This window comes from Phyllostomus discolor, chromosome 4 (genome assembly GCF_004126475.2).
Source record: "Phyllostomus discolor isolate MPI-MPIP mPhyDis1 chromosome 4, mPhyDis1.pri.v3, whole genome shotgun sequence".
Classification (NCBI taxonomy): domain Eukaryota; kingdom Metazoa; phylum Chordata; class Mammalia; order Chiroptera; family Phyllostomidae; genus Phyllostomus; species Phyllostomus discolor.
Genome location: NC_040906.2, coordinates 181,223,034 through 181,244,458, shown reverse-complemented (window position 1 = coordinate 181,244,458; position 21,425 = coordinate 181,223,034). Strand labels below are relative to the sequence as shown.

Here is a 21,425-nt window from a genome sequence, read left to right as displayed (position 1 = left end):
TATTTATTTAATTTCTAAAGCGCAGGGAAGGGAGGAAGGAAAGAGGGAGGGAAACATTGATGTCAGTGAGAACCACTGATCTGTTGTTGCTTCTTGTATGTGCCCTGACTGGGGACCAGACCTGCAAGCCAGGCATGTGCCCTGACCAGACATTTCACTTTGCGGGACAACACCCAACTGACCGAGGCACACCAGTTGGGGCTACATGGAAAATTTTTGTGACACAAACATTTTGTTTTTACTCTCAATATAATAATTGTTTTATAAGTAGTAAACAAAAAGGTAAATTCTCCATGATATATGCAGTCATCTAAATATATAGCAGAGAAAGTAGAATATTTCCTATTTCTAAACTCAGGGTCACTTCTTTTCTAGTTTCAGAGGAATTCAGTTTTAGAATTAGCCAAATAACCAGTGATGCACTTATCTTTCTAATTTATTATCATGATCACAATATATTTATTTGACAAAATAATGCCAAAATGATTTTGTCAGATATTTTAAACATGACTGCCTTCTCTCCACTTTTCTTTATCTAAAGACTTTATTGAAATAAATATGTAGTAAAATCCTAATTATGCTACACTTATTTTCTGAAAGTGTTAGTGTCATGGGGGTAGTAAAATCTAAACTTGATTTTCTAAATATAATATTAGCTTAAGATACACATTTTTAAACCTTGATAGGCAAATGTCCCAGGAGGCTGGGTGGATGCAGAGCCCCACTCGGGTCACTGGCTCAGAGGACTGGCTTGCCCCACATTTGCATCCTGCTTTTATTTGGATCCATTCACAGGAACAGTTGCTCATCATGCAGGGTATCGGAAAATGACCTAAATTAACTTTCCTGCAGGACGTAGAGGCACCTCAGAATAGAGGACTCCAGTTTCAAATTTGCCCTGAGGTGTAAACTAATTCAACCTTTATCTGGAATGACTTAAATGACTTAGTATATGAGGCCTGTTGTTTCTCCCAAAGAAGATCTATCAGGGATAGAGACCTGGGTCTAGTGATCAGGGGTGCAGGACTGCTTCCTGCGAGAAGGCGGAAAACTCCGATTAGTCCAAAATAAAAGAGGGGTGGCGGTGGCACTGTGAACAAGATTCACTTCCAAACACACCTGGGAGAATGAGTTAGGAGGAAGACTGAAAGGAATCAGATCATTTACTTTAAAAAAAATCAGAATGATTGGTAGTTCTTTTCAAGGATCCCTTATAATTTTGTGATATGTCAATTTTTTTGATATTTCGTTAATTTTTACTTTCCATATTTATTTCAATATTTTATTCAAGTATGCTGGGTATTGAGTATGAACAATGTCAAGAGTACAGTGATAAAGATCTGTTCACTGACCTTTAGGCACTCACATCCTAGTTACTGTACATGGTTTGTTTGTCTTTTTCCTAATCATTTTCTCTTTTTAAAGATTTTATTTATTTATTTTTTAGAGAGGGAAGGGCTGGAGAAAGAGAGAGAGAGAAACATCAATGTGCAGTTGCTGGGGGCCATGGCCTGCAACCCAGGCATTTGCCCTGACCGGGAATCGAACCTGCGATACTTTGGTTTGCAGCCCGTGCTCAATCCACTGAGCTAGGCCAGCCAGGGCTCTTTTTTCCTAATCATTTTCCTTTGATAAAAGTTCCTCTCTCTTTTGTTTATGGTGAATAACTATGCTTTTCTTAAACCTTTTTTTTTTTTTTTTGGTAATAATTTCTTACCTATAAAATTAGTGTTCTGTATATGATTATGTTGCTAGCAGCCCTCATACAGTTTGGTTACCTGAAAGGTTAAGTATTTGTCTCAAAGATCTCCCAGATGTAGCTGCTCCCAGAATACAGATGTGGCAGAACTCTGTGGTTTCGTTCAGCTCATTCTCCTGCATCCCTTGGACCCTCTGTGCTTTGGTTGTCTGAGGCTCTTTTGTTCAGATCCTGAGGCGTGTTTATGGAACAGAGACTCCCAACCCCACTGGTTTCAAATGTAACAACTATTTTGTAAGAGCTTCTTCATGCTCCTGAAACAAAATTTATTTATTGTACCAACATATGTAATTTTAAAAGTAGTCAATAAAATGTTCTAACATTAGTATTTTAAAAGAGCTAAAGAAAACATTTCAAATAAGACGTAAATAATTTCCTAAATGATTAGACCCAATCGCACTAAGACAAGAGGAATATCTGATATGTGTCTCTGTATATAGAATCATAGAATGCAGCATAGTTTTTCTGTCTTATATGTAGTTGAATTATTAATGCAGGCTGCCCTGCCTGTCCCCTTAAACCTACATATTATAAATTCTTAACTCTAATTATTGGGAGGCCACAGTGTTTCTACATTTTCTAGATGGCTCCAGAAATCACTAGCTGCCAAAGTGAGACATGCCACAATTGGGCATGATATATTGGAGTTACTGTATCTTCAAGTGGCAGATTATAGAGTTGAAACCTGAATTCCTTTTATTATGTTGTGACGCTGTTGCCCTCGTGTGTCCAGATGATATTGGGAGAAACCACTCACTGAATGCAGCAGAAAATGAGAACTTCCTAGATTTTCTTTAATCAGCACAAACAACATTAAATAAGTAGTTTCAAAATCTTTGTTTCGTTCACCTGCATCTTTCTCTTTGCTAATAATATTCTATATTTCTCACAAAGCTATGAAATACAACATTACTTTAGATGTTGCTTCAACAGATATTTTTACTATATACCAGTTTGATTTAAACATTTCATTAAATTTATCCACAAATATTTATTAAGGATGTGAATGTTTTATATGACTCCAGGTCGTGCCTCAGTCAACAAGTCTTGTTCATCTGTCTCTGATTTCCTAGCCCTTCCTCTTCAGGTTGAAAGCAAAACAAAAATAGCATCTGACATAACTACTTCATTCCCCAAAGAGGAAATGTAAAATATAAACCTTTAACAGTGTTAAATGTTGAAACTGTTAACATTTTTTAAATGTTAAAACATTTCTGATGGCTTATTTTTAGGCCTACAAAGACTGTAGGTTTCACAAAACACAGAACCCATGTTTGTTTTCTGTTGTATCTGTCTCTTCATCAGCTCACTTACTTTACAGTACTCTGGATATTTATTTAATAATTTTGTACAGGTGGCATGAATGAATGAATGAATGAATGTGTGAATGAATATAGCTTGTTTGTTAAACATGTAAATTCAAGAATCTCAACATGCAAATATGTATTTTTGATGAGGATTTTAATGGTTCTTTTCCTTTACCAAAGGGAAACTTGTACTAAACACTTTGATGGTTGAAACGCTGCTGATTAAAAATTGATTATCAATTTGAGTGCATGTTATAGTTTTTCTGTCTTATATGTAGTTGAATTATTTCTGAAAACAGAAAAGGAAAGTTGATTGGGTGCCTTAGCCGCATTTCTCTATAATGAGGGACTTTTAGACTTTAATTACTTTAACTGTGCAAATATTTCTTTCTGTTGATTTTTTAAGAATGCAGTACCAAATATTTCTTTCTGTTGCAAATATTTCTTTCTGCTGATTTTTTAAAAGTTCGGTACCCTTTGTGTAAAAAGCATAGTATGAATAACTTAATTCTGAAGATAGTTTAGTGACCCTGTCTACACAGTTATGGACCAGAGTGTATCTTGTACTGGAGGATTGGTCTGCATTCCAGGAGCTGGTCCTAAAGCTAAAGGAGTATTTTTTCTTTAATGTGGATGTGTGTGGTTACTAAGGGGTTCAAACCTCATTTACATTCATGGGACCCCAGTCAGACCCAATATTGTATATAAAATTATTCCTGACTTGTGACATTGACCTTTAATTATTAATTTTACTTTATAATAGAAAATCTTTCATTAAATATAAAACCACCATTTCATTTAACTTCTAAATCTGTGTCAGTAAAATAAAACAACTTTATCTTCATGCAGTAATAGTAGACATATGCTATTCTGAAATCCTCAGACATCTGGCAAGATATAAATTGTAGAGGTAGCAATGACCTCATAATGTTTTAATATGGGCCTAAACTCTTTGGAAAGAGGTTTGTCAGCAGGGTTTTCATGCTCCAAATCTGACTTCAACAATTGCTACCTTCTACCACATTTATCCTTTATATCTTAGTATCTGCACACATTCCTCGACGAGCCCACTTTCAAATTAAGAGCATAGCTCTGGCATCGGTACCAAGCCCCGAGTGCTACCCTTATGTACCAAAATCAGTAGTGCATGCCTGAGATACTCCCCAGGGATTATGAACTACTGGAAACAGTTTAGAAATACTAGGGAAAAAAAAAGTGTTGTTCATTCTTTTTCTATATTCTCCACATCTACCTCCCCCTTCACTTCTCAAAAGTCCATTAGTGTCTTCACCAACACTCCGTCAGCTGTTCACACATTTAAAACTCTGGGAAAATCACATAGCTTGAAAATGGTTTACAGCACACCTTGGTTAATCTTTTTTAAAATATGTATCTTCCTGACGTGACCTCACCTGCCTGCAGTGACTGTGGAATGCTGTGGATGGCTCGTCAACATGGGAGAAAAACATACACAGAAGACAACCAAGTCCTGTGGGGAAGTAGGAACAACATGGCCACTCTCTCTAATGGGGAGAACGCCCCGTTCCCCCACTGGAGAGGCTTTTTATTGGTTTCGTTTGCATAAGAATTCAGGTAGAGCTCATTACTCATTGCTAGGAAGTAAGGATCAAACAATAGATAACTAGGAAGTCTGAGGGCCTATTTTGAGTCAGGGTCAAACAGCTGTAAAACTTTGAGGAACAAACTTCCTTCTTCCTTGGACCCTTATCATTCAACTGAGAGCATTCTAAACAAAGCAGGTTTCACAGGATTTTACATATTCTTTCTTAGGCCTGATCACCCGGGAACCTGCCCTTTTCAGCACAGAGCTGCACCACCCTGTCGTTGTTTCAGGCTTAGGTGGAGCTAGGAAACTAAGACAACCAAGAGATAAGGAGATTTTCTCCCAGACCTTGAGGACTCAGGCTCTGTCAAAGCCAAGGGGCAAGGGTCCATCACCCCCTTTGCTGTAATCCCCAAAGTCCTTCCTTGGGGGCCTCCCATGTGATCGTGCCTGTCTTAGATTGTTCCCCCCTTGGGGAATCTTATCCACCATTGGCTAACCGACCAAGCATTGGGGTTCAGTTATGGATGAAGCAGCAGAAGCAGCGCTCCTGCCAGGAAGATAAGCTTTTGTCTCCTTGCTGGCTTATGGTCCAAAGCCACTCCCTCAGCCTTATCCTTGGCGGGGGTTACAGCTTCTGATACCAGGCAGGGCGGTCCCCAACATCTTCCACAGGAGATAAGATCTAGTGTCAGGTCCAGGCAATACTGTCGTGCGCGTGCTGTGCTCAGCACAGTGAACCGCACTGCTGCTGATGGCCCTTCAGTGAACAGACCTACGTCTGTGACAGATGCCACCGACACCTTTGTGGGACAAGCTGAAAAAAAATTTTAAATGTAGAGTCCACAGAACATTTGAGCTCTTGGAAACCGGTATGATTGCATCTTTACATCCCCTTAAAGAGATGGATGTTTTTGCCCTGATAGTTTAATTGACTGTTCATATTTGATGGTTATTTGTGGGGGGGTTTAATATCTTGTTACAATCAGCTTATGGACAAGTCAGACATATAAATAATGACTGATACTTTGGTTGAAAATGTCTTGGATTATAATGAGTTTAGAATTACTCTCCTAAAGGTTTGATTTGATGAAGCTATTGCAGCTGTGGCCTTGACAAAATACTGAATCTTCTGTTACTGATCTGAACTTGGGGACTGGCTGAGCTTGTGGAAACCAGCATGACCAGGCAGGCCAAGCCAGAAGCCAGAGCAGGAAAACCACAGGAGACTGAATAACACATCACAGAGCCCAAACGCAGGGGGTAGGGTGGGGCAGGAACCAACCCCCCGCTGACTTGGAAGGGAAGATGAAGTCTGGAGCCAAAGCTCAAATGTCCTCCGGAAGTGAGAGGCAGCGGGCCAGAGGGACCTCCATAGCCCGCCTTACCCGGAACCTATAATCAGGCCAGAGTTGATATCAGAGCAGGCATAACAAACCAGAAATACTTGCACTGTTTCAATAGTGGCTGTCTTCCACAGGAAGCCCTTGCTCTCGCGACTGCTGCCCAACTGTGGCTAGCTTGATACAAGTGCCACTACAGAGCTGGTCACACCTGATGGGCCCTGATACTGGTTGTGAGTGAGGAAACGCAGGGCCTGGGATTGAGTGTGTCAATTCAGACGGGTCATTAGACCAATACGGTGATTTTCATATAAAGAAAAAAAGGAGGGATTGATATACCTTTTTGGCTTTGTCATTTTAAATTTTAGTGGTGAAGCTATCCCCACGTAGTTCAAAATCTACAGATTAAGAGATAAAGAAAAGATTTTTTAAAAAAGAAATAGAAAACAAGGCCAGATTCAATTTGATTTCAGAAATAGTTGGGTAATAAGTTATCTGGGCTCAGGAGCATAAATCATTTTTCAAAAATGGAATTAAGGTCTTGGTTACTTGGTATTCTCTTGCTGGTTGTCACACATACCCACTGACCCCACAAAAAAAGGTAATTGTCCTAGTGTAGTCTTCTATAGAACATTCAGAAAGAATAGATGGACAATTGCAATTACTTCATCAATTTCTTAGAATGACTCTGGGAGTTCAACTTCACATCTCCCCCTCTTTTAAATTTCCAGCATTTACTCTGTAGCATTTGTATTGCATTAATGTTACACAACCTGCATTATTTTATACATTTATTTTCTTTCTCGACCAGATGCAGAGTTTCAGAGGGCAGGGATTATATCTTTAGCTGTGGGGTGAAGGAAAATGTACAGGCTTAGAGTCAGATCACCTGGGTTCTACAAACCAGTTGTGTGGGCTTAGCCAGATCACTGGCCAGTGTCTAGATTGCCTAAAGTTTAAATCCCACCAAATGAGTGGTTCTCGAGGATGTTTGGAAAAATAAAGTCAGAACTTTCAAGCCTTACCTTCCTTATCTCTGTCTGCTTCAGCTACTACATCTGTTCTCTCATTTAGTTTATATCTTGGGCTTCTACATAGGATTTTTAAATATGTTTTTAAAAATTTCCCCTGCTATGAAAAATTTGACTGGCATCATGTTGCCTAATTTCTTCCAAAGTTGAAGACTTAGTAAGTGTCTAATAAATATTTGTTGGGAGAGAAGAAATGAAGGCTGTCACTCAGTCATGTAGTGTCCAGATGTCGTCAACAATTTCCATGTGAAAAGTTTAGTCTGTAGCCAATGACGATTTTGATTTTTGAGGAGAATTCTTTTTACATCAGCTTACAATTCTTCTTGAACTTGATTTCTGACTTAAGGAAATAGAAAGCCAACCTTTGTGCACATGCTTTGTGCAAGGAATGAGGTGCTTTTTAGAGAGTAATCCAGCTGCTATCTGATCAGCCATGTAGGAGTTATTCCATGGAAATTCTTTGAAAAACTTTTTTTTTAAATTTTCAGTCACACATATGAAGGCTTTGATAAGATTAAAATAATCCAAGGAAGCAATTTCAAGAGTCACAGCTAAAGACAGGAGCTAAGAAACATCCATGTCTCACATGACACAGTCTCCTAGTGGACGAATCGGGTTTTAGGACCTTCTTCAGATCTTGGGATATGCAGATATATATGAACAGCTGCTACTTAAGCCTGAAACGCTGCTGGTTAACTTCGAAATCTTATAACGTGTGTCTTCCAAAATGTCTTGTTTCTTGCTGCCTTTTTTTTTTAACTCTATATTCTTTTTTTGAGAGCCAATTATGCTCTCACATGAAGGGTGTGCTTTAGTGTAACTCTAGTCAGTTTTGGTGCTCTGACCAGATCCCTTTAACTGAGCTTGTGGACTTGCTTTCTAGTTTCTGTGAGTGTTCTGCTAATATCTCCATCTGCCCTCTTTCCTTCAGAATCACTTTTAGCTGAAAAGCATTTTCTTTCCCCAGAGCCTTATGCACCCACCTCCCAACCCTACTAGCTTATAGCCTATGACAGACTGACATGAAAGCACAAAAAACTAGCCCCCTCATATCAAGTGAGGTCACCTTTGGGGCAATTTATGCTCCAGAGCTCCCCAGAAGACCCACTGAGACCACATTCTCAGTTACTTCCTTTCCTCATCCTATTCCGTGCCCCTTGCTTCTTTTCTTCCCCCAAGAGCACGCCCTTAATAAACCACATGCAACTGAATCCTTGTCTCAAGCTCTGCTTCCAGGGAGCCTAACCTATGGTGGTGAGACATATTTGAGAGCACAAATACTGTCATCTTTAATCTTTCACCCACATTCCCCAGCACATCTGGAATCTGATGCTCACTAGTATTTTGAAGAGTGAACAAAGTAAGAAAATTTGATCATTTGGCCAAAGTCCTCACAGTGAAATATGAATAACTGAAGTCTTCATAAGTCCAGTACAATTCTTACCTAACTTGAAATCTGAATTCTGAGCTCACTGAAGACATAGGAAATGGGCAGAATTGGGAAGCGGAGGAGTTACGGTGTCAAAGTGGAATCCATTTTAACACATTATCCTGAAATTGGAAAATATCAAAGCATCATATCAACCAAAACTGTTCTTAGTTATAAAATTTCACAAGAATATTTAATTAGCCTTTCCGGCGTCCAAGATGTTGAAGCGTGGATGTGGTGGGTCCTCCGGGGCGAAACTGTGGATTTCCCTCGGTCTCCCAGCAGGAGCCATTATCAACTGTGCTGACAACACAGGAGCCAAAAATCTGTGTATCATCTCTGTGAAGGGGATCGAGGGGCGACTCAACAGGCTTCCTGCTGAGGGTGTGGGCGACATGGCGATGGCCACAGTCGAAAAAGGCAAACCAGAGCTCAGGAAGAAGGTACATCCAGTGGTAGTGATTTCACAACGAAAGTCATACCGGAGAAAAAAAGATGGTGTGATTCTTTGTTTTGAAGATAATGCGGGGGTCATAGGAAACCATAAAGGTGAAATGAAAGGTTCTGCCATCACAGGGCCGGTTGCAAAGGAGTATGCAAGTCTGTGGCCCAGGATGCATCCAGTGCTGGCAGTGCTGCATGATTCTCTGGTGTATTTGTAAAGAAGAAAAAATTTAAAAGTATTTCCTCGCCCCCCAAAAAAGAATATTTAATTAATATAATTTGAGTATTCAACTAATAATATAAATTAACATATAATTAATATAATTTTGTTGAATAAGAATATTTAGTTAATATAATTGTGTTGCACATCAAGAAAATAAAAATAAATATGGTGTAGCTCGTGCCACAAAGGAGTTATGAATAGTGAGAGAGCCTGACAACAGATGAGCTAATAATTGTGATATGAGGTACTCAGAAAAAAAACAGAATTGAATGCCAAATGACACTTGAGATCAGCTGGTAGAAAAGGCCAGAGGCATAGGGAACAGAATGAGCAAAGGTATGTAGGCATGAAAACTGATGGAATGTTCAGGGAAGAATAGGTAAAGAAATTGGTGAGAAATTAGGCTAATAGGTATGTTGGTACAGGGTTATGGAAGGACTGTAAGACTAGGAGTTAAACTTTATCTTGAGAGGAAGGGCAAGCTGTCAGCAGTGGTTTAGGATTTCATTTGTCTCCTCTACCTTAAAAACTGTTAATATAACAACATTTAAAGTACTTTGAGACAATATCCTAAAAGACTATTATCACATTTCTGCTTTTTTTCTTATTAAATGCTTGCATGAATGTTTTCCATATTTGCAGCAATTATAATTATGTCTAGTTTCATCTGTCATGAGCTTTTATCATATTACTGTGTTGTTTCAAGTGCTGTTGTAAATCATGTTTTTATTTGAATGCACATTTTCATTTTCCTTAAAGTTTTGTGGGCTGTGAACAGAGCAGCAGTGGGATCCTAGTTCAGTTTCAGGAAAACCACACACGAAAGCGGCAGGTGGATGGAGATGAGTGGGCCTGGGAGTCGCACCTTCGCGAGGGCAGTGCCGCGGAGTGGGCCAGCAGAGAGGGAGGCAGACTGGGAAAGAGGGGCCACGCACCCCTGCGCCCTCAGCCTGGACTAGAAAAGAAAATGCACAGGCCTGCCTCACAAGCCTCTTAGTTGAATTAATATATTAAAAGAACTTGGCATTTAGGGAGCTGTTAAAGAATCATTCATTCAACAGAGGAAGTTGTGGAAAACATTTAAAGGTTACTTTGACTTGTCGGCATACAACTTTCTGAAAGACTCTTTGAACCCTTTGAAGGTGAGTGCTCTCTTATGCGCATTCATGTGCTAACTATACCCCTTGACTTACGTTATTGCTCACTGTACGTATTTTTTCAACGAATAAACTAATGAACAGCCAGGCAATAATTTCAAATTTACTAAAGGGACACGCAGTGTTTTCTAGTGGAAAGCATGCTTTTAAAAGAAATGATATATTCACTATTCCAAGAAATGATGAATAAGTGAAACTACTTTAGGTATTACATGGTGATGGTTAAGTATTTTCTCTCTTGCTAGTGAACGTATATTAGTTGTGTACATTAATGGGGCTAGACAAGTGATTATTATAAAGCGCAAGGTAATTAATGAGGTCCATTAAGAATCCAGAAATTTTCTGGTCACTATGAAATACGTCATGTCTAGAAAAGAGGGGAATTGGCTTTTTCTTTTGTAGCACTAAACTCAAGTTTTAAAGTTTTATTTAATATCTGTCTCCCGTTCTAGTCTTCAGGCTCCATGAGGTCAGGACTGGGGTCAGACTTGAATCTACCCTCAGCAGCTATCATACCAGGTGCACAAATGTAATTTGTGAAATGAATGACAGATACAAAGTGAATGAATGAAATGGGGCATTAGTTAGGGTGCTGGATCAGCCACAGTGTCAGTGTGAGGATGAGCCTACTTATTGTAATGGAAAAGAAAATATAATGTGAATAAGAAACTCCTCTTCTATTACTGAATTCTTTCTTGTTCCATTTTTAAAACTAGAAGAAAAGATTTTCATGAGACACTATACAAAATTGCTCATAATATTTTTCAAAATTATGTAGTCCTGCCAAATAATATAATATGATGCATTAATTTTTTACTACCTGATAGCAAGTTAAAATTAATATTAACTGAATATTCAGTTCTTGCTACGTGCCAAGCACTTTCAGGTTCTTTAAATATGTATTCAGTAATCTTCAAGACATACCTAGAGAGCAGGAATTATTTATCCCATTTTAAAGTTGAGAAAACTGGGCCTCAGAAAAAGCAGGATAACCTGCCTCGGATTACACGGTAATTTTTCCTGACTCAAATTTTTCCTCCTGTCTGTCTGATACGTAAAACAATGTTTTTACAGATTATAAAGTATCTCTGATCCTTTGGCTGTTGTTACAACAGCCAAACAAACTGCAAACATACTCTAAGCTCTTTAGAAGAGAGATTTTAGAAAATGCAAACTAGGCATATATGATTTCCATCATAATACAAAAGCACATCTATAGATGACTCTTTCTTGGTCTATAAACTTTTAGAGAACTGTTGATAATTTGTCTCTGCTTTATCAACTTCATCCCCTGAAAATGTCCCATGTCAATTTCTAGTTGCTATTTTTAAGTGGATTATAGGCTTTAGATATATCACACTTAGTAGCTTATTCAGTGCATAAAATTTTATATATTTATGTTTTAAAAACTTAACAAAGAACTTAACTCTTTTGTGCAATTTTAAAATGTCCAAATAAACATGTTTTTGCCCTCCAGTTCTTGGACTTAAAAATAACTTTTTCAGTAAATACTTCCTCTGTTTATCCAACCTTAGAATAGGACTAAACCAAGAGTTTTGCTTTCCTTGGCTTCCTCCGTAATACCCTACTATCATGGGGTTTTCTTTTTTTTTCATATACACTTACTTAGTGTGTTTTGCTAGTTGTTACTCCTCCTCTAGAGTTTCCCAGAACTTTGGCCTGGGCCCCTTCTCATCTTACACATGTTCACTCTGCAAGATTTCACCATAGCTGCAACCATGTGCTGTACTAGGATGACCTGTAAACCTGTTTACCAGATATCTCTTCAGGGTTACAGCCCTATAACTGCAGTATCCAGTGCTTCCCAGCCTGTCAGACTCAAGAACTCAAAACTATTCTGACCTTCCCCCCCGAAACCTGTTCTCATTTCAGTGTTCTTTATCTGAATTTATATTGCCATTCACTGAGTAGCTCTGCTCTCTTCCTGCCATTGCTGTCCAAGCAATCATCAAACACTACTGATTCCACTGTCTAAACATCTTAACTTTGCCTGCCGTCCTCCAGCATTTCCAGGGCCACCTTTATCACTGCAGCTGGCCCTCCCACACCTGCCATTGCCTTCTTCCTGGTGATTCTTCCTATGACAACCAGAGGGAGCATTCAAAAATGCAAATCTGATTATGCCACATGTTTAAAATACTGTTGTGGTTTCCAAAGGCCCCTAACATAAAGTTTAAAATCTTTGGTCTACAAAGCCCTGCATTATCTGATTGTAACCCTAACTTCCAAGTGTGGCATTGAGGCACTTCCAACCACTTAGCCACACTAAGATGTCTTTAATTAGTTGTTGCAAGAAGTCCTCAGAAGCCGTCTCAAATGCTTACCTCCAGTGTTACCTTCATGTTTAACTACTACTCAGTACTAGGATCTGGGCCCTCTTTCCTTACTTAGACTCTTGCTGTAAGGTTTTACTGTTGCTGCACTCACATGCTATACTGGGATGACTGCAAACCTGTGTGTCTTATTTCAGACCTGTCTTCAGAGTTACAGCCCAGTGACTGCAATATGTATCCATTCAACATCTTTGTCTCACTGGCACATACCATTGAGGTCTCAGCATAATTATACTTTTCTTATTCCCCAAAACTAGATTAGAATCTTCTCTTATGTGTTCTCATAATGCCCTATCCTTTATGTCAGAAGATTTATCAGAATTCGTTATAAAACTTTGTTTGCTGTCCTTTATCCCCTCTAAGCTAAAAGATATGCTCTTAACACCTGCCCAGGGCCCATCACACAAAAAGCACTCAATATTTGTTCAACAAATAATGAATCTATACTGCTTGGCTTCTATAAAATAAATTTATCTCTTATACAGATTTTGAAATATAATATTAAAAATAAGATGGACTATTTGAATATATGCTTGGAAATAGTTTTGATTTTCCAAACCTATTGTTATGGGAGAAACTTGGTTCTTCTTGCCAACACAGTAAAGATTACAAATCAGCAAGCCTATTCGTGTGCAAGCAGAGTTTATTAGTGATGCATTCTCATGGAAGAGAGCAGGCTTTGCTGACATGGGGGTGAAAGTCAAGAGCTTGGGTAAAAGCAGGGGTGGCAAGAGGCATCAGGTCCCTTGTTCTGAGGACTTATATAGTTGGCAGGCCGGGGGCGAGGGAGTTACATATTGATTGGTGGGTAAAGGTGGTGCCAGCTTCCCCTGGGGGGATGTATCTACCCAAACGTAGCTATGTGTGGGGGTTCTGTCTCAGATAGTGGAGACGGTACGTAGAAACATCCCCACCTTGTAGGCCTTGGGATGTTCAGGACACCCGGCAATCTTAGTAAGATTGTTACAGAAGCTTACAGAAAACCTAGTGTCAAGGACTCTCCCCTGTTTTGTACTATCATAGTTTTGCTTGTGTTGTTCAGCATCCCTGGCCAGGTTCTTGTTGGACCAGGCTCAGGACTGCTGGGTCAACAGGTGAGACGTGACTTCCATTGCTTCTAGCCTCCCGTATTAAGTTCTTTGTTAGATCACAATGGTGCAGGCTCTCCTTCACTTCCCCTCTGACCGCTTATTTCTAGCTACTACCTGACAAAATGGCATTATTTAAAAGACTAAAGCATATGCTGTAATGCAGTATTTTAATAGTTCTCCTTTTGAAAGAATGATTTTTATGCTGGATATCTATTTCAAATAGTGATTTCAAGTATAATGCTTGTCCCTCTGTAGGAATTCAGAGTCTTCAAAAATTAATATGTATCATGTCTTATACCTATCTTTTTTTAAACTAGGATTTAGAGGAGAAAAATCTCTCTCCTTTATAATGCGACTAGGGAAGCAAAGTCATGTAGTCAGAAATACTTTGCCCAAAGTAAAGAAAAAACTTAATTCATTGAACAGTTGTTGAGCCTCAGCTACGTGGAAGTCTGTCTGGCAAGATGTCGATGGATGCGGATCAGGGCAAAGAGCATCACTTCTGAGTAAGACAGTCTTTGCCTTTAAAGAGCTTAATGCAGTGAGGACAACATACACATATTTCACTATGTATAAAACAAGGGATAATCAAGCCTGTTTTTTAAAAGACTGTGAGAGTCTGCCATATGAAGGGATAATGTATTGTATTCCCAGGGCAAGCGGTGAAAGCTTCATGGAAAAGATAGATTTTCCTTGAGGTAGACATTGAAGAAACAAAGGAGACTGGACTTGCAGAAGAATGGTGGGGCGGGACAGCAGCCCCATTACAAGCTGAATATCCAGATAAGCTTGGAACCTGTGACGAAGCAAAAGGAACTGTGGTATTAGATTCCTGTAATTATTGTAAAGGCTTTGTGAAAGTCAGGTTGGAGTGTACAAGCAATTCTCAGCCCTTTCCAAATGTAGCCCTCAGCTATTGAGGAAGAGGTATTGTGACAGGATTGTGTTATCTACCTGATTCAAAAGAAAAATGATTTTTTAAGAAAAATGATTTTTGTAACATGCAAATAAAGAATTTTTGAAGCAAATTGCAGAGCCTTCTGCAGCTACTATGTGTATGTGTATGAGTATGTGGAAAATAAGGAGAGGCTCTATTAGCGACAAAAACAAGTAACAGTGGGAAGGAAGAGAAGTAGACCTGCCTACAAAATCTGTCAAGTGCCGTAAATGATACTTTGTCTTCTGTTATACTTGCCACTCAATACCATCACTTTGGTCTCTCACCTACCGGATTCTTTTGATACTTAAAGCATGTACCTTGAAAAATACTATTTAAAATATGTTGGAAAGCACATAGATTTTAGTAGACTGAGTAATAATCACCCAAACATATCAAGTCCTAATCTTTGGAATGTGTAAATGTTACCTCATGGAGATTTTAATTTGGGGAGATTATCCTGGATTAAGTAGGTGGGCCCTAAATCCCATCACGTGTATTTTATGAGAGAGTGACAGAAGAAGATTTGACATGCAAAGGACCAGAAGGCAATGTGCTACAGAAGCATTTTATGCAGTGACGTGACCTCAGATCAAGGAATGCTAACAGCCACCGGAAGCAGGAAGAGGCAAGGAGCTATCCTCCCCTAGAGCCTCTGAAGTGGTACCTTGACTTTGTCCCAGTGATACTGCTCTTGGACTTTTGGCCTATAGTAAATTTGTGACAGTGGCCATTGGAAATGAATATGTAAATGGAAAATTATTTTATGACTTTTCTCTGAGGTTTTGCTGTTCAGTCAGCATTTTATCTTATTTGAGCAATGATAGAACCAGGGTTTGCTAATCTACAAAACATTGATTTTCATCTTCTAAAAATGTGTTTACTTATTCTTCTTCTATAAGTTTTGTCTCCTTCGAGGTTCAGCTTAAATAACTTTGATATAATAAAAGTTGAAGAAAACGGTCCTGGAATCAGAGTCATTGGTATATGAATTCATAGAAACTAATGAAGAAAAACAAAACTTGGCCTCATAGGGAGAGGATGTCTTAATGCAAATTTTTGTAGTCAGCCAAGTTCATACATGCAGAATTTATAAGTTTGTTTGGGGATTTGGAAATAGCTTGAGATAATCTAATTTTAAAGGACTGGTGAATTCCTTTAGCTTTGTAGAATTTATTCCACTTGTGTCAAAGATTTACTTATTATGCTGCAAAATAAACTAGCACTGTGGGTGACCTTAATTGAAAATGTAAATATTGCACATTACATTTTATTTTTTTCTTATTCATCCTATTGATACATATTAATGAACTGTAAAAATACAGTGGTAGTGCTGCAAAGTCTACTGATAAGCTTTTGGAATGTTAGTTAAATGTATTTCTGGTTTTGTACCCTAAAAATATTAAATTACTAATTTCCATGCCTGATACTGAATTTACATTCATTATAAATACAAAGATATAAGAGGGAACAATTAATTTTTTCTTAAAATATTCCTGGTAAGCAGGAAGATTCATAAGATCATGGTTTGCTGAAGCCATTGCAACATAATCTTATATTGAGAACATTGTTACAGTGCAAGTTGTAGAGGTCATGTGCCTCAAAGACGTGATCTCAGTTCCTAAAGTACGTGGTGATGTAATAGGATAAGATTTATCCAGATGTTTACGCAGCTCGAACAAGGAATTATTTTAGGTGTGTTTACTTGGGTTGAAATGTTATGTGCTAAAGGATTGAGTTACTCTTATGACTTGGATTATTCAAACAGCTTTGAACTTCAGAAGTAGGTTAAATACTTGTTTTGAAAAGACAGAGACAAAAATCTGTGAATTATCTGCTTGCCCTAATGATGTGCTCTATTTGTAAAAATAAGAGATCAAATAGTTCTGTTTTAAAATACACTAGATGAGAAGTGAATTGGTTTCTTTATTTTATCATATTTTTTAAAAGAATACTTTCCATCAGAGTTTTAATAGGAAACCATAGCAAAATATAGAACATGCAAATGTGTAGAGTGCAATTTCTTAGGTGAAGATAAAATGAAAAGATGTATATGAGGGTTCTGCAGAGAAACAGAATCAATTGGATATATAGATACAATTTATTATTTTAAAAATATTGGTTCATAAGAATATGTAGGCAGAGAAGCCCCACAACAATTGTCTATAAGCTGGAGACCCAGAAAAGCCAGTGGGGTGGCTCCTGTCTTGAGTCCAAAGGCCTGAGAACCAGAAAAGTTGATAGTGTAAATTCTAGACTCAGCCCAAGGGCAGGGGAAGACCTGTGTCTCACCTCAGCAGTCAGGTAGAGGGGATTCTCTTTGCTTTCTCATTTTTGTTCTAAAAGAGCCTCCAGTGGATTAGATGAGTCCCATCCACATCGGGGAGGGCCATCTGCTTTACTCCATCTCCTGTTTCAAACGCTAATCTCACTGTCACAGACACACCTAGAATAATGTTTAAACAGATACCCAGGCACCCATGGCTCAGCCTGAATTGACACATAAAATTAACTACCACAGGTAGTAAGGGAAAGGTGGCAACATCAGATCTATGGCCAAGGGAGAGTAGAGAAAGTTCAGAAGGGCTTTCTCATGAACCTAGCTGCCAGGGAGGTTTGATGGGTCCAATCTGACTTCAGTAAGGTGTAACTTCACGGTCAGAAGCTGGTACATGCAGAGAAAGACTACATGCAGTACAGCTGTGCGGGCCTGAGGCTGTCAGGTGCTCTCTAAAGACTGGTACTGGTTTCCACATCTATGTTTAGGTCACACAGATTCTCAAGAGAGAGAGGCTCTCCACCTTTCTCTCAACTCTTAATAGGAATACCATGAAAGCTGAGCCCCCTCTCTGTTCCTCTCAAGAAGGAGTGGTTCTCTTCTTAGCCATGCAGAGCAATAAAAATGTTTATTCTAGCCCTGGCTGGCGTAGCTCAGTGGATTGAGCACGGGCTGTGAACCAAAGTGTCGCAGGTTCGATTCCCAACCAGGATACATGCCTGGGTTGCAGACCATAACCCCCAGCAACCGCACATTGATGTTTCTCTCTCTCTCTCTATCTCCCTTTTAAAAATAACTAAATAAAATCTTTAAAAAAATGTTTATTCTTATTGTGATGCACTGCCTAGAATTCCCTGTAAATTCACTGGTATAATCTAGTAGTTTTCAAGATTAGTTAAAATGTAGTTCTAGCTTTGTACACTATGAAAATACTATCACTTTTAATACTTGAAACTAAATTTATGTTTTTCTTTTCATTGCAAACATTTAAAAGGGTACCACTAATCTATTTTTTCTTGAAAATGTTGAGAAACAAGAGGATCCATAAGACCAGGGTTTGCTGACCCACCGTTAGTTAGAGCCAGGCACAAGAAAGCGAAGTGAATCAGGCCCATCCCTCCCTAGCTGTGTGCCTGCCTCACTTAGTTCCATCAGACCAAATGGTTCAAACCACAACCTAGGCTCTGTCTCCCATCTGCCTGCTTTTGGCCTCACAACTTAGGAAATTCAGACTAAACTGTTTCTACTGTCCATTAGTAGGTAAACGTGTCTACACCTGAGCAAAGGACCACTGGGCTCTGTTTGTACTACCCAAGACCAGCTTGTTTACAAGGAAAATCACACTCATTATCAATGCTGGTTCATTTTCCTATCAGAGAGGGTCAGGGCCAGGTTTCTTCTGCCAATTTGGACTGAATTACTTTGACTGTGGGTCCACTTCTGATGAAAGAGGTATGGGTGGGATTTTGTCAGTTAACCCGCCCCCTCATGAAAGCAGCTGGGCGACCACAGATGCAACGAGGGCATGCAGGTGGGCCCCTGTGTGAGGAACGTCTCCGCCCTGCTGCTCCTGTTTTCTGCAGATGAAAGACCAGGTTGTTTGGAAACATCTCTTCAATCTAATAAATGAACAGGAGTTGGAGCAAACAGAGTGAGCATAATCTGAAGGAAATGAAAGAATCGGAATAAAGACTAGTCTTTATTCTTGTAAAATTAGGGGAATTGTTATGTTGCCAAAACCAATCAGAAAAATAGAGTAGAGCTTATGATTTTACCTGATTCTTCACTTCAGATTTGTCTCTTTTTTTGTAAAGAAAATTAGAAATTAATCCTTAGCTAAGAATTTTGGAACAACTGTTAATATTAACACATGGCATTTATTAATAATTTATTGGCTATCTTTACAGATCTGTTTGCAAATCATCTTGGTTTCTCTGATTTTAGTCTTTGCTTTATCACTTTTGCCTTTTTCCCTTGCTTCTTCTGATTCTACTATCCAGTTCACCACATGTCAGAAAAGTTCTGTATTTTTAAAGCAGAAAAATGTAAAGAGGATGGTATTTTATAAAATAAGGTGTTAATCTCTTTGTCAGAGTGATGATATCAAGTAGCCAAGGTTGGGCAGGATCCAGCACCTGATCTACCTATTATTTGTACACTTTGTAGAAGAAAACATTTTTTCTTCAAAAGCTTAGCTTTCTATATGCTCAAAATATGAAACCATATTAGGTTTGGGGGGATTGAGAAAAGTTATTGTAAAATCTAAGGCTCAGTGAAGCCTAGGAGGAAGCAAGTTCACACAGATGTTAATGAAAGAGGAGCTGATTGGCACCATCTAGGAAAGGCAGGTGTGGGAGGCATTGGTGAGGACTGGGAGCCAAGCTCCGGGATCTGGTGGTGATGCTGGAAGACAGTGCCTCAAGATTGTTTCAGAATAAATGCAGGGTTTTCTTTTTCTCCATAAACTAGGAGGCCTTGAAAGTAGCAGTACTCATTTGGAGTGAGGTGCTTAGAAACAAGTGTTAAGGAATTCAAAATAGTAAGTGGAACAAGTATATGAACAGTGAATTCACCGAGTGTGGAGGTAATTGAAAAAACAAAGATACTACAGGTCAAAGAAAAATGTAAGCACTTGTGTGAAGGCTTCTGTGAATCAGATCTTAAGAGAAAAAAAGTAAGAGACCAAAAGTTGGAATGGCAAAAAGACAAAACAACAACAACAAAACACAGTGCACTTTAAGAATTGGTCTAAGTATAATATGAAGCAGGGATAAAGGAGAAAAGGATACTGCTCAGAGTATGAGAGTGTAAAGGCACCACTCAGTGATGGGCATTCTTCTCCTGGCTTTGGGAATAGAGAGGTTAAAGAGCCTATTTGCATGTACATTGTAGAACTCTATTTTTCAAACAGCAGCATCCACATCGTCAGCGGTTAAATCTCTACCATAACGGAAGTATTTGGAGATCGAATATTTCCTGTATCCCTACTCCCTTGTAGGAAGTGGAGATGCCGGTGTCTGCCCACAAAGAAGAAAGATACGGAAAATCCAGAAAACAAATCTTTATGAGCTTTCTTTAAGATTATCTCACTTAATCCTTAAAATATGTGTGAAAGAATATTATTGCCCGTTTTTATAGGTGAAGAAACTGAGATTCGAAGAAGTTAGGAAACTTCCCAAACTCCATGTAATTAGTGAATGGCAACCCCAGAAACCCTTGCTCCTCCTAAAGCCCCAGCCGCCCTCTACTGAGCTGGGATTTAGAGTACAGATTAGAAAGAGAAACTGGAAGCACGCAGGAATTCAGAAGAGAGGGAGACGGAAGGACTGGAGAAGGCTTCATTGAAGAGGTGGATGCTTCTCACTGAAAGGGTCCTGTCTAGATAAGGAGGGGGTCTTTGAGTATAAAAACAAAAGGTTCATTATCTAGAAGTGGACAAAATGTCATTTAAAGTATGTTGGATGTAAATGCCGGCTAGATATATTGAAACATAGAAGTCATGAAATATAGCCAATGCTTAGATAATTTTAAACTATCAAAAACTATTGGAAAATATGGTTCCCATTTTTCATTCAAGGCCAAAAGATGTTTTAGGATTAAAAACCAATCTCAAGTTTTAAAACATTTATTAATAATTTAGACTTTATACTAAATCATCATGGAAAAGCTGGAACTCAAAATCATTTTTTAATCTGGCTCCTCTGAACAATATTAAGTCAGTTTCTAATTTAGTAAACAAAGACCTGTGAAAATTGCAGTGCAGCCTCTATTAATATGATTTAAACCATGTTGTGTGTTCTCCTGAGATATGCCAGATTAATGAATTATCCCAGCCTTGGAAGAAAATGAACTGCTGAAAATAAAAGTAAAATTCATGGCTAAAAGCAGCTAAAAAAAAACCCTAGCTAATCTTAACTCCTCATTTTATAAGTAAGGAAAGTGAAAATCAGTAAAAAGGCATTTATATTTTAGGTCATATTACATCCTTATTAACTTGAGCATTATTAAAGGTTTTGTTTGGTTTATATTTCTTTAATATCTCATTATATTACATTCAAATGTGTGTGTGGGTGGGTGGGTGGGTGGGTGTTTTGAATGGCGCGTGTGGACGACTGGCCAGATCTGGCATTCTGAGTTCTGTGCCAGCAAAAATGTCAAGTGCATTTGCCCTTCAATTACACGCAGTGCCTGGATTTCATATTCCCAGTTGTTCCCTGAAGAAGAGAATTTTCTGTTCCTGTGTTTTATGAGAGGAAAAAAAAATCACTGACATTATCATGAAGCTTTTTCTCCTAATACCTCTAGATTTTCACACTCATCCATTCATAAACATTTTACTCTTGAGGTTCAGATTTAGTTGTTTTTAGCCTGCTTTGCTTTAAACATTACATGTGAATATGAGATCCAGCATCATTTAATTTATTCCTTTTATTTCTCAGTAATCTTTAGCTCCATCTATTTTACTTTTAACAGGCCATTAGTACCCAGATGTCCCATGCATAATAAGC

The 21,425-nt window shown here is 38.6% G+C and overlaps 1 protein-coding gene and 1 pseudogene across 8 annotated transcripts in view; both read left to right on the top strand.

The window, feature by feature from the left end:
* Window positions 1–21,425, top strand: part of PTPRK (protein tyrosine phosphatase receptor type K) — a 490,478-nt gene that overhangs the window by 416,794 nt on the left and 52,259 nt on the right. The window lies entirely within an intron of this gene.
* LOC114495159 lies at window positions 8,637–9,136 on the top strand (annotated as a pseudogene).